Raw genomic sequence first — 12,500 nt, forward strand, 5'->3', positions numbered from 1 at the left:
GTTGCGACGAACGGATTGGAGCCGCCCGCCGCCACCCCGACCCCGGAGCGAAGCACCCCGCAGAAAAGCCGCTTGAACCGCCGCCGCCAGAAAGACGACCCCCGCCGACGGTCCCCCGCCGTTTTTGGTCGACGCCACACTCCTGCCGCCCGACGGCGGACTCCCACCCGTATCGCTCTCCGACCCGCAACACACGCTCGCTTGACCGCGACCGCTTGACCGGAACACGCCGCCGCACAACGGACCGCCGCGGCCCCTATGCCTTCGCCGCAAAGCGCGAACGGAGCGAACGCTACAGCCCCGTACCGGTTCCTCGCTTCGCGCGGGCACGGCCCGACCGACCCGGTCCTCGGAGCCAATCCTTCTTCCGAAGGTACGGATCCATTTTGCCGACTTCCCTTACCTACATTGATGCCATCGACGAGAGGCTGTACACCTTGGAGACCTGCTGCGGATGGTGGGTACGGACCGACTCGAGAGCTGCGAAAACCGGACCCGGATTTTCCAGGGCCGCCGAAAGCGCACCGGACGCCGCCCGAGCCGCGGCGCTCTACAGGTACCTTTTCCGTATCTCCGGACGAGCCGATTCCACGGACATGGTCCTTTACGAAGAAGAGAGAACTCTTCCCGGGGCTCCCGGCGACGTCTCCGGGCTCGCTTGCGTCACCGCGGTTTCGCCCGGGAAGCGACGGGCGCCGCCGACATCGCTGCCGACAGCGTCGCCACCCCCGGGCCCTCTCCGAGTCCGGGTTCGGGAATATTAACCCGATTCCCTTTCGACGGGAGGCCGGCCGCTTTTTTTTTGTTTGGGCTTTTGATTCGATTCGATTCGATTCGCTTTCCTTTCACCTTTCATAACGGATCCGGCGCCTTTCGGGAAGACTTTCGCCCGCGTCTTAGGACCGACTGACCCGTGCTCGACCGCCGTTGGCACGGAACCCTTCTCCACTTCGGTCTTCGAAGGTCTCGTTCGAATATTTGCTACTACCACCGAGATCTGCACCCGCGGTCGGCTCCACCCGGGCTCGCGCCCTAGGCTTCCGTGCTCGCCGCGGCGCCCTCCTACTCGTCGCGGCATCGTTTCGGCGCGAAAGTTCATCGCTCCTCGCCGCGACGGTCCGGCATCGGTCCGTCGCTCCAGCGCCATCCATTTTCGGGGCCGGTCGATTCGGCAGGTGAGTTGTTACACACTCCTTAGCGGATTCCGACTTCCGTGGCCACCGTCTGCTGTCTATATCGACCGACACCCTTTCGGGGATCTCATGGGCGTCGCGTTAGGCACCTTAGCCGGACGTTTGGTTCATCCCACAGCGCCAGTTCTGCTTACCAAAAGTGGCCCACTTGGCACTCGCATTCGAGGTGACCAACCGCCCAGCGAAGCGTGCTGGCGGCGGCGGCCGGATGGGTCGGCTCCGTCGTTCGGGAGAGTCGGCCCGTTCCACCCGTTCCGAGTTCGAGAGTAGGTCGAGGCCGTGAACGGCCCCGGGGCCTCCAATCGTTCGCTTTACCGGATGGAATTGCGACGATCGAGCGCCAGCTATCCTGAGGGAAACTTCGGAGGGAACCAGCTACTAGACGGCTCGATTGGTCTTTCGCCCCTACACCCGGTTCCGACGATCGATTTGCACGTCAGAGGCGCTTCGGACTTCCACCAGAGTTTCCTCTGGCTTCATCCCGACCGGGCGTGGATCGCCATCTTTCGGGTCCCTGGTCGCTCGCTACGCCAGAGTCGGCCGAGTCGTACTCGGAAAAAGGGGAAACCGACCCGGGGGTGATGCGCCCGCGCGCAGCGCCTAAACTCGACGACAAAATAGGACTAGTTCAAGCCGCGGGATCTCACCGATGGGCGGAAGGAGGATATGGAAGCTGGCGCCCGGCAATTCCCCTTTTTGGATGATGCGCCGGTCCCCTCTCGGGGAGGAGGGAAAAACAACCGCACGTCAGCCACGAGCCTTCCCTCTCCTATCTCTCTCGGGAAGAGAGAAAAAAGGAAAAGTTGCGGGCACCGCAGCAGCGACGGCGGAAGGCCGAAAACGCCGCGCCGGCGGGATCGGGCACGGCTCGGAGGCGGGTGAGGCGAGGAGAAGACGACGGCACGAGACCGACGACACCCCCCGACGACCCCCGGACGACTTTGCCACGACACCTCTCCCGATCGACGCCCTCCTACACGCTCTCTCGCTTTCGCTTCGCCTTCGGGGTTAGTCAGAGGTGGCCCCTACGACTCGCGAACGGCCAGGACTCCTCGGTCCGTGTTTCAAGACGGGTCGGGTGGGTTGCCGATGCACGTCGCTGACCCGGGGTGGCGGGCGGCTCGAGTAAAAAAGCGTCGCCGAGCGACCTCTCCGGAAACGGAAACGGGCGCGGGCGGGGTTGCCCCCGACAAGAACCCGAAACGTCGGCGAGGTGCGTGACGGCGAGGCCGCGCCAGTCCTATCCCGCCTCTCATCGCGCACGCGCCCGAGACGGTGGGGCGCCTAAGGAGCGACACACAGAGTGCGTCGCCCGCACGCGACTTCCGGCGGGATCAAAACGGACCGGCTCGCCACGTGTAACGGATCGTGTCAGATTTCCTCCGTTCCCGGCAGAAAGGGGCAGTTACGTTCGCGGGCCCGACGGCGGTGGCCCCCGACTTCACAAGGTGGGAAGACGGGGGTTTTCAGGGTGATGAAACGCCTGCCGCCTACGGAAAAAAACCCGCGTGTTCGACCTGCACGCCGGGAACGGGTCGCGACGACGGACCGGAGGGGAAGTGCGTCCGGTGCCGGCCGCGCGGAGGTCGCGCCGAAGCGCCCGCGCCATGATTACGCCGAGCGATGATGAAGGGGACGGGTGCAGCGGAGTCGCGCGCGGAGGGAGCAGGAGGAAAGAAGAAGCGGCGGCGACGGATGCGGCGGGTTAGGGCCCGGCGGCAGCAGCGATCGAGAGGACGAGTCCCCTCCGTCGCAGCCACCCGACGCAGCCACCTACCGACGCCGCGGTCGTCACCACGTTTCCCTTCCCGCTATCCACGCGGCCCGTCTCCTTCGTCGGCGACGCGGGCACAAAAGCTGGAACCGCGGGGAACGAGTCCCCCGCGGACACGACGAACGACGACCTGTGCCGCGACGGCCTCTCTTTCAAGAACACACATCGAGTTTGGGCTCGAGCCTAGGCAGCACCGGACTGAGTCCCCCCGCGATCGCGGTGAGCGGTCCCACCCGTTTACCCTGGGCGGTTTCACGTTCTCTTGAACTCTCTCTCCAAAGTTCTTTTCAACTTTCCCTCACGGTACTTGTCGACTATCGGACTCGTCCCGGTATTTAGCCTTGGATGGAGCTTACCACCCGATTTGGGCTGCGTTCCCAAGCAACCCGACTCTCGGATCGAAGGCCGTCGCTCGCCGTCCGCACCGAATGGGCCTGGCACCCGCCGCGGGCGGCCCCGATCGAGGGAACTCCGAACTATGCGAGACGAAAACGAACGGCTGCCTTCGACCCATGCGCCACACGTCCCGAAGCCTTTAACTTGCGACGGATTCGGCGTTGGGCTTCTCCCGGTTCACTCGCCGTTACTAAGGGAATCCCGGTTGGTTTCTTTTCCTCCGCTTAGCGATATGCTTAAGTTCAGCGGGTCGTCTCGTCCGAGCCGAGGGCGGCGGTTTTTAGTAGAGTGTGGTGTTTGGAGGAGAGGAATCTCGATCGGTACCCTCCGTGTGACGACGGCTGGCCGATATAGCGCCCGTCCGACCGAAATGAAGAAGCCAACAATTAAAAAAAGCGTGGGTCCTCCCCATCCGACGTTGCGTTGCCTACGACGCGGCCACCTTTTTACGGTGCGACGGCCGTGCTCGTCGCGCTGCTCGAGGCGTCGCTGAGAGACACCTTCATGAGGCAGAGAGCGAGACGAGCAGGCGGCGCTTACGTCGGCAGTCGGTTAGGTCGGTACTTTTTTTTTGGTCTCCCTTCGGCTGCTTTCGGACAGACTCCTCCTGCTCCTCCTCCACAGTGTTTCTTCACGCGGTCGAAAAGGGAAAAGACTCCGCGGTCTGCCAGCGGGAGACGAAGGAGGAGGCCGGAGAGGGTTTTAAAAAAAAAAAAGACATTGAAAGGAGTCAATTCTTTTTTTATTTTTCTTCCCCTCGTCACTCGCTCCTGCGACGTCCCGGTTACCACCGTGCCGAGGACCGGGCGGGCACGGGGACGGCAAGATGTCGTTTCGTTAACGGAGAAAGACATGTAACGTTCCGCCTCTCGACCGGACGTGGCCCCGAGACAAGGGATCTCGGGGCCGCAATGTGCGTTCGAGGTGTCGATGTTCACTGAGTCCTGCAATTCGCATCAGTTATCGCGGCTGGCCGCGCTCTTCATCGACGGACGAGCCGAGTGATCCCCCGTCCAGGGTTCAGCACTTGGTTTTTTTATATTAGTTTTTGTTTATATAGATTTAGTAGTGTGCGAGGAGGTCTGTGCGAGGAGGCGTGACGGCATTGCAATGTCGCGAGTAGTTTGTTTTTTTAGCTAGCGGCGGTGGCACAGCGGCTGCAAAAAAACAAAAAAAACGATAAAGCGGCGACAAGGCAAAGAAGAAGCGGCCATCACTTGCGGTGGGCGAAAAAAACAAACAGGTGTAAGACGCGGAAGCAAGCAAGAAGAGCTGGGGCTTTAAAAACCTCCGCGTCACCACAAATCTATCTCTCGCTCCGCTTTTATAGGTTTGTTTGCGCGCATTCGAGGCTTGACGCCGACAGACAGAGGAGGTAGGCCGGAAAACAACAAACCAGTCTCGAACGGGAAAAACGGTAATGATCCTTCCGCAGGTTCACCTACGGAAACCTTGTTACGACTTTTACTTCCTCTAAACGATCGGGTTCGGTCGTCTTCTCCAGGCATCGAACGCCGAGGCGTAGATGCACGAGTGTCGTGACGGACACGTCGCGCACTGCCCGGCGGCGTCGTCGGCCAGATCCGAGGACCTCACCGGACCGTTCGATCGGTAGTAGCGACGGGCGGTGTGTACAAAGGGCAGGGACGTGATCGACGCGGGCTGTTGACCCGCGCCTACCGGGAATTCCTCGTTCACGGGGTTGGTTACAGGCCCCGATCCCTATCACGGGAGGTGGTTCAGAGGTTTCCCAACCCTCTCGGGCCGGGGCGAAGTCCCCGCTGATACCTCCAGTGTAGCGCGCGTGCGGCCCCGGACATCTAAGGGCATCACAGACCTGTTATCGCTCCGCCTCGTGTGGCTTTCTGCCACCCGTCCCTCTAAGAAGTGCGTGAGAAAACCGACCCGGACCCGAGCGCCACGGAGGACGCCGAGCCCGCCTGTAAAAATCACTGACATCGGCGCACTAGTTAGCAGGCCGGAGTCTCGTTCGTTATCGGAATCAACCAGACGGATCGCTCCACCAACTAAGAACGGCCATGCACCACCACCCACCGAATCGAGAAAGAGCTATCGATCTGTCAATCCTACCGGTGTCCGGACCGGGTGAGTTTTCCCGTGTTGAGTCAAATTAAGCCGCAGGCTCCACTCCTGGTGGTGCCCTTCCGTCAATTCCTTTAAGTTTCAGCTTTGCAACCATACTCCCCCCGGAACCGAACTCTGGTTTCCCGCAGGCTACCCGCCGGGTCATGGAAGCGAACGCCGGCGGATCGCCGGTCGGCATCGTTTACGGTCGGAACTACGACGGTATCTGATCGTCTTCGAACCTCCGACTTTCGCTCTTGATCGAGGAAAACGTGCTTGCCACACGCCATCGCTGCAGTTCGTCTTGCGACGATCCAAGAATTTCACCTCTAACGTCGCAATACGAGTGGCCCCGACCGCTCCCTTCGATCATTGCCTCGCCGTAGACGGAGACCGACAGACGTAGACGAGGCCCTCTTCCATCATTCCATGCTTATCGTATGCAAGCTTGAACAGCCCGCTCTGAGCACTCTAATTTTTTCAAAGTGAACGTACCGGCCGCCGCGGACACTCGGTTAAGAGCACCCTTGGAGGAGAAACCGCCGACCGCAACACGCGCGCAGACAAGACACGAAGCAGGGACTCGGAGCGGACCGGGGGGTTCAAAAAAAAGAGGAACGCGCGGAAAGGGAGAGGGAGAGAAGCGCGGGGGTCAGAGTGCGGGGATGCGAATGAACGCACCCAAACACACACACGTAGCACCCCCCCGTTAGACTACTCCCGGAACCGAACCGACGACCACTTGTTTTTTTTTCCCGGATCCCGATCACGACCTCCTCGTCCACCTCGCCGGCAGGACCGCGTGGCGGGTATGCTAGCGGTTGACACCGGCGGAAAGGGCCGGGAATGCGAACGGACGACCAAAGTCAACGACGGACGATGGCGCCGCCGCCCCGGGGCCGCTTGCGCGACCACGAACCCGAGTTCGGACTACGAGCTTTTTAACCGCAACAACTTTAATATACGCTACCGGAGCTGGAATTACCGCGGCTGCTGGCACCAGACTTGCCCTCCGGTTGGTCCTCGTTAACGGATTTGAAGTGTACTCATTCCGATCGCGGGGCCTCGACAGAGTCCCGCGTCGTTATTTTTCGTCACTACCTCCCCGTGCCGGGAGTGGGTAATTTGCGCGCCTGCTGCCTTCCTTGGATGTGGTAGCCGTTTCGCATGCTCCCTCTCCGGAATCGAACCCCGATTCCCCGTTACCCGTAGTAACCACGGTAGGCACTTAACCGACCGTCGACAGTTGATAGGGCGGACCCTCGAGAGACCCGTCGCCGGGCGTGAAAGCTCGTGCGATCGACCAGTGAGTTATCCAGAGTCACCAAAGCGGAGCGCGCCGCCCTATGAGCCCCGCCACCGAACGGACCCGCGAGCGGGAACGCCGACGACGGGAGGACGGAATGACGCGCATCGGTCTCAGTCTAATATGTAGCGCCGCGACCCGGAACGGCCGACGCGGGTGCCAGCGCGCGAGGCGTGGCGACGACGGCGCGCCGACCGATCGCGGCCTGTGTCACATGTATTAGCTCTAGAATTGCCACAGTTATCCATCGCCTCCGAGGAGGAATACGGTCCCGAGGATTAGGTCCGGTTCCTGAGCCATTCGCGGTTTCGCCCGTTCTAATGCGTGGCGTGAACTTACACTTGCATGGCTTAAGCTTTGAGACAAGCATATGACTACTGGCAGGATCAACCAGGTATCGTTGGAATTTGGGACTTTGTTTCGACAGAACGACAGACCGACCGACCGACCGACCGACATAAGACAGACAACTACAACGACGGGCACGTGTTTATTTATTTTTCGAGGGGGTTCGCCGTCAGTAGAAGCGCGCTGCCCGCGCTGATGGCCTCTTTTTTGTTTCTCCCCTGACTTGGACCGAGACCGAGACTCAAAGAACGAAAGCGACCAACGTCGACAACAACAACGACAACGGCACCCTTGACAGCGATACATACGACAAACGACAAGCAGCACGACGGCAGTGCACACGGACATCGAGGGTCAAGGTGCAGACTGAACTCGCCGAGGTCGTCGTCATCGTGGTCGCCATCGATTCCGTCTCGTCGTCGTCGTCGTCAACGTCCACGTCACAGCCGGCCGAGAAGAGAGAACAGACGACAGCGTCGACAACAACAACATCGACAACGGCACCCTTGACAGCGATACATACGACAAACGACAAACAGCACGACGGCAGTGCACACGGACATCGGAGGTCAAGGTGCAGACTGGAATCGTCGAGGTCGTCGTCATCGTGGTCGCCATCGATGCCGTCTCGTCGTCGTCGTCGTCGTCTTCGTCGTCGTCGTCGTCGTCATCAACGTACCAACCGACCGAGACGAGAGAGCAAGCAACAACGTCGACAACAACAACGACAACGGCACCCTTGACAGCGATACATACGACAAACGACAAACAGCACGACGGCAGTGCACACGGACATCGGAGGTCAAGGTGCAGACTGAACTCGTCGAGGTCGTCGTCATCGTGGTCGCCATCGATGCCGTCTCGTCGTCGTCGTCGTCTCCGTCGTCGTCGTCGTCGTCGCCAACGTCAACGTCAACATCACAGCCGTCATCGGGGAGGAGCTGGACCAGGGCAGCGGCGGCGTAAATTTTCCCGTCACCTTCGTCGTCGCCTTCGTCGACCGACCGACCGACCGGCGTCGTGTTCGTGCTCGGAAAACCGAGGAGAGACAACGTGCACATGGCGCGTTCTCGCAAGCGGCTCCTCGGTCCGATTTTTTTGGGCGGCTTTTTTCGAGCTTTTTTTTTTTTCTCACCCTTTCGTCCGTGCGACGGCGAACGTTAGGGGAAAAAAAAAAAAAAAAAAAAACGACAACAACGCGGCGGACCGGGCGAACAACATCGTCGACACACACGACATTGACGACCGGTCCCCCTTTTCACAATCGCATCGAGATAAAAACGAACGAGTCCGATTCGAGCACCGAGTCGGCGAGGCGGGAGGACTGTCGGTGCAAGTATCGATCACTGACGTGAGCGCTTCGCCGGACAGAGGATGGCTCATCCGGCAGCCGTGCAAATCGACGGTATGGGAAGAACGAACAAGAAGAGCAACGACTTGATCGGCGGCTTGGGAACTGCGGGACGGTGAAAACGGGTTAATCGACTGCGACCACGACTGCTCGATCGATCTTCTTTGGCGCTAACAAAGGTGGAGGTGGCGCAAGAAGGGACTAGCGCTATCACCGTCCACGTATCAGAAGATGCGGCGGCAGACGTCGACGCTTATGCGTTGTCGGACGAGAAGTCGCTGCAGCACGTGTACCGCGAGCGGGACGTCCAAGGTTTTGCCAGACGGAAAGAAATCGGGTGTCAGCGTCAGCACGTTCACACGGCTGTGAGATCGGACGCTGACAGGAGTAGGAGGCGGCAGGCAGGCGGCGGTTACGGCGGCGGCGCCTGCTGCTGCTCATCCTCCTGTTTGCTGCGGCGACTTCCAGGACGGGAGAGCATCGAACAACGTACGTATGGTTACAAGGGGATCAGGATCTACATAGTGCATCCCCCGCGGCTATTTTTGTTTGTTTGTTCGCTCGTTCGTTAATTCGTTCGTTCGTTCGTTCGTTCGTTACAATGTACGTTTTTCCGTTCGACGGCGGCAGAGAGCGGCGGCGTTTCTCCCTAATCCGGAGGATTTATCGGTCGCACAGCGATGGGTCGTTCGGCCGATCATCGAAAGATTCGCAGGTAGTGGTTGAATGGCAGAACGGCAGCAACAACAGCGGCGGCTGAGAGCGGCGAACGCTGAGGCGGAAGCAGAAGCTGCAGCAAACGTAAGCAACATGGTGACATGGAGGACATAGATATGGCTGACGACGCGGGTACCACGACGACTATGGAACCAGGAAAAGGAGCCGTTAGTTGTTCCAACATATCGTTCGACACGTCGAGCAGCCCTAGGTCCACGGAGAAGCACACACACGTACCACGTATTATAACCTAACGACGATGAGCGGGCGCACGGTTGGCAGGAACGAAGGCGGCGGATCAAAACAAGTTGGAGCGCGGCGACAGCGATAACGGTGACAGCCCTAGGCGGCGGAGATGCCACTTTCTGACGCCTTTGCGACAAGCCCGTAGAGACGTTCCGGACCACCACGAGGCAAAGAGTCGCTGCTCCGACGAACCGACACACCAAAGTGTGCTTCCTACCGAACATGTTTTATAAAACTTTCAAACTGGAAAACCCCAGAAATGGTGTTGGTATTCGTCCAGACCCACCTCCGACACCTGAAAATGGTGGTCAAAAAAAACGTCGATTATACGAAGCGACATTTCTGGTCGGCGATTTTCCAGTTTTACGCCTACTGCCACATGGGGATGTCGGTAGGCGTCGCAAAGTGCCTTCTCGACGCCTAGGCACACCAGGACTTTGTCATTTTTTTCCCCCTCGACATTCCTGGTCCGGTCTATTCCGATTTTACACCTACCGCCATGTGGGGGTGGCAGTAGGCGTCGAAAAGTGCCTTCTCGACCGCTAGCGACACCACTACTTTATCGAGCTCTGGAGGCCCGCACACCGACCCGGGGGCCGCGGAGTCGACCCCGGGGGCCTCCTGGCGTCGCCGCCGCTCACTTGGACGCCTTCCGCAACCTGTGGTCCCGCTCGGGGCCGCCGGGAGCCTCGCCGACCTGACCGGTGTCGGTAGGCGTCTGGAAGCGCCCGGCCGACCTGGACGAGGTCCCCCTGGCCCCCGGGGGACACCCCTTAGTTGGATGGGGGTGCTGTCCCGGGCACACATGCAACCCGCGGCCGCCTACCGACAGCCCCCTTCCGCTCGATCGCTACTCCTTTCCAACATATGTCGGAGAAGCCGGGCGGTTGTGAAACCCCAGAAATGGTGTTGGTATTCGTCCAGACCCACCTCCGACACCTGAAAATGGTGGTCAAAAAAAAACGTCGATTATACGAAGCGACATTTCTGGTCGGCGATTTTCCAGTTTTGCGCCTACCGCCATGTGGGGGTGGCAGTAGGCGTCGAAAAGTGCCTTCTCGACCGCTAGCGACACCACTACTTTATCGAGCTCTGGAGGCCCGCACACCGACCCGGGGGCCGCGGAGTCGACCCCGGGGGGCCTCCTGGCGTCGCCGCCGCTCACTTGGACGCCTTCCGCAACCTGTGGTCCCGCTCGGGGCCGCCGGGAGCCTCGCCGACCTGACCGGTGTCGGTAGGCGTCTGGAAGCGCCCGGCCGACCTGGACGAGGTCCCCCTGGCCCCCGGGGGACACCCCTTAGTTGGATGGGGGTGCTGTCCCGGGCACACATGCAACCCGCGGCCGCCTACCGACAGCCCCCTTCGCTCGATCGCTACTCCTTTCCAACATATGTCGGAGAAGCCGGGCGGTTGTGAAACCCCAGAAATGGTGTTGGTATTCGTCCAGACCCACCTCCGACACCTGAAAATGGTGGTCAAAAAAAACGTCGATTATACGAAGCGACATTTCTGGTCGGCGATTTTCCAGTTTTGCGCCTACCGCCATGTGGGGGTGGCAGTAGGCGTCGAAAAGTGCCTTCTCGACCGCTAGCGACACCACTACTTTATCGAGCTCTGGAGGCCCGCACACCGACCCGGGGGCCGCGGAGTCGACCCCGGGGGCCTCCTGGCGTCGCCGCCGCTCACTTGGACGCCTTCCGCAACCTGTGGTCCCGCTCGGGGCCGCCGGGAGCCTCGCCGACCTGACCGGTGTCGGTAGGCGTCTGGAAGCGCCCGGCCGACCTGGACGAGGTTCCCCCTGGCCCCCGGGGGACACCCCTTAGTTGGATGGGGGTGCTGTCCCGGGCACACATGCAACCCGCGGCCGCCTACCGACAGCCCCCTTCGCTCGATCGCTACTCCTTTCCAACATATGTCGGAGAAGCCGGGCGGTTGTGAAACCCCAGAAATGGTGTTGGTATTCGTCCAGACCCACCTCCGACACCTGAAAATGGTGGTCAAAAAAAACGTCGATTATACGAAGCGACATTTCTGGTCGGCGATTTTCCAGTTTTGCGCCTACCGCCATGTGGGGGTGGCAGTAGGCGTCGAAAAGTGCCTTCTCGACCGCTAGCGACACCACTACTTTATCGAGCTCTGGAGGCCCGCACACCGACCCGGGGGCCGCGGAGTCGACCCCGGGGGCCTCCTGGCGTCGCCGCCGCTCACTTGGACGCCTTCCGCAACCTGTGGTCCCGCTCGGGGCCGCCGGGAGCCTCGCCGACCTGACCGGTGTCGGTAGGCGTCTGGAAGCGCCCGGCCGACCTGGACGAGGTCCCCCTGGCCCCCGGGGGACACCCCTTAGTTGGATGGGGGTGCTGTCCCGGGCACACATGCAACCCGCGGCCGCCTACCGACAGCCCCCTTCGCTCGATCGCTACTCCTTTCCAACATATGTCGGAGAAGCCGGGCGGTTGTGAAACCCCAGAAATGGTGTTGGTATTCGTCCAGACCCACCTCCGACACCTGAAAATGGTGGTCAAAAAAAACGTCGATTATACGAAGCGACATTTCTGGTCGGCGATTTTCCAGTTTTGCGCCTACCGCCATGTGGGGGTGGCAGTAGGCGTCGAAAAGTGCCTTCTCGACCGCTAGCGACACCACTACTTTATCGAGCTCTGGAGGCCCGCACACCGACCCGGGGGCCGCGGAGTCGACCCCGGGGGCCTCCTGGCGTCGCCGCCGCTCACTTGGACGCCTTCCGCAACCTGTGGTCCCGCTCGGGGCCGCCGGGAGCCTCGCCGACCTGACCGGTGTCGGTAGGCGTCTGGAAGCGCCCGGCCGACCTGGACGAGGTCCCCCTGGCCCCCGGGGGACACCCCTTAGTTGGATGGGGGTGCTGTCCCGGGCACACATGCAACCCGCGGCCGCCTACCGACAGCCCCCTTCGCTCGATCGCTACTCCTTTCCAACATATGTCGGAGAAGCCGGGCGGTTGTGAAACCCCAGAAATGGTGTTGGTATTCGTCCAGACCCACCTCCGACACCTGAAAATGGTGGTCAAAAAAAACGTCGATTATACGAAGCGACATTTCTGGTCGGCGA

General features: G+C 60.7%; 2 non-coding genes and 1 pseudogene across 2 annotated transcripts in view; all 3 read right to left on the reverse strand.

Annotated features, from left to right (window-relative positions):
• LOC145273199 (large subunit ribosomal RNA) overlaps positions 1-3,636 on the reverse strand; it is a 5,724-nt gene extending 2,088 nt beyond the window's left edge. The window contains exon 1 of the ribosomal RNA XR_013866228.1: positions 1-3,636. This exon is cut by the window's left edge and continues 2,088 nt beyond it. This is a non-coding gene — a ribosomal RNA (large subunit ribosomal RNA).
• A 590-nt stretch (positions 3,637-4,226) lies between these two features.
• LOC145273587 (5.8S ribosomal RNA) lies at positions 4,227-4,384 on the reverse strand. Its single transcript, XR_013866411.1, has one exon. It is a non-coding gene; the product is annotated as a 5.8S ribosomal RNA (ribosomal RNA).
• A 397-nt stretch (positions 4,385-4,781) lies between these two features.
• On the reverse strand, positions 4,782-7,151 carry LOC145273480 (small subunit ribosomal RNA; annotated as a pseudogene).
• Positions 7,152-12,500: the final 5,349 nt, after the last annotated feature.

Source organism: Euprymna scolopes, unplaced genomic scaffold, assembly GCF_053919585.1.
Source record: "Euprymna scolopes isolate OS-2025 unplaced genomic scaffold, ASM5391958v1 sca1, whole genome shotgun sequence".
Classification (NCBI taxonomy): Eukaryota; Metazoa; Mollusca; class Cephalopoda; order Sepiida; family Sepiolidae; genus Euprymna; species Euprymna scolopes.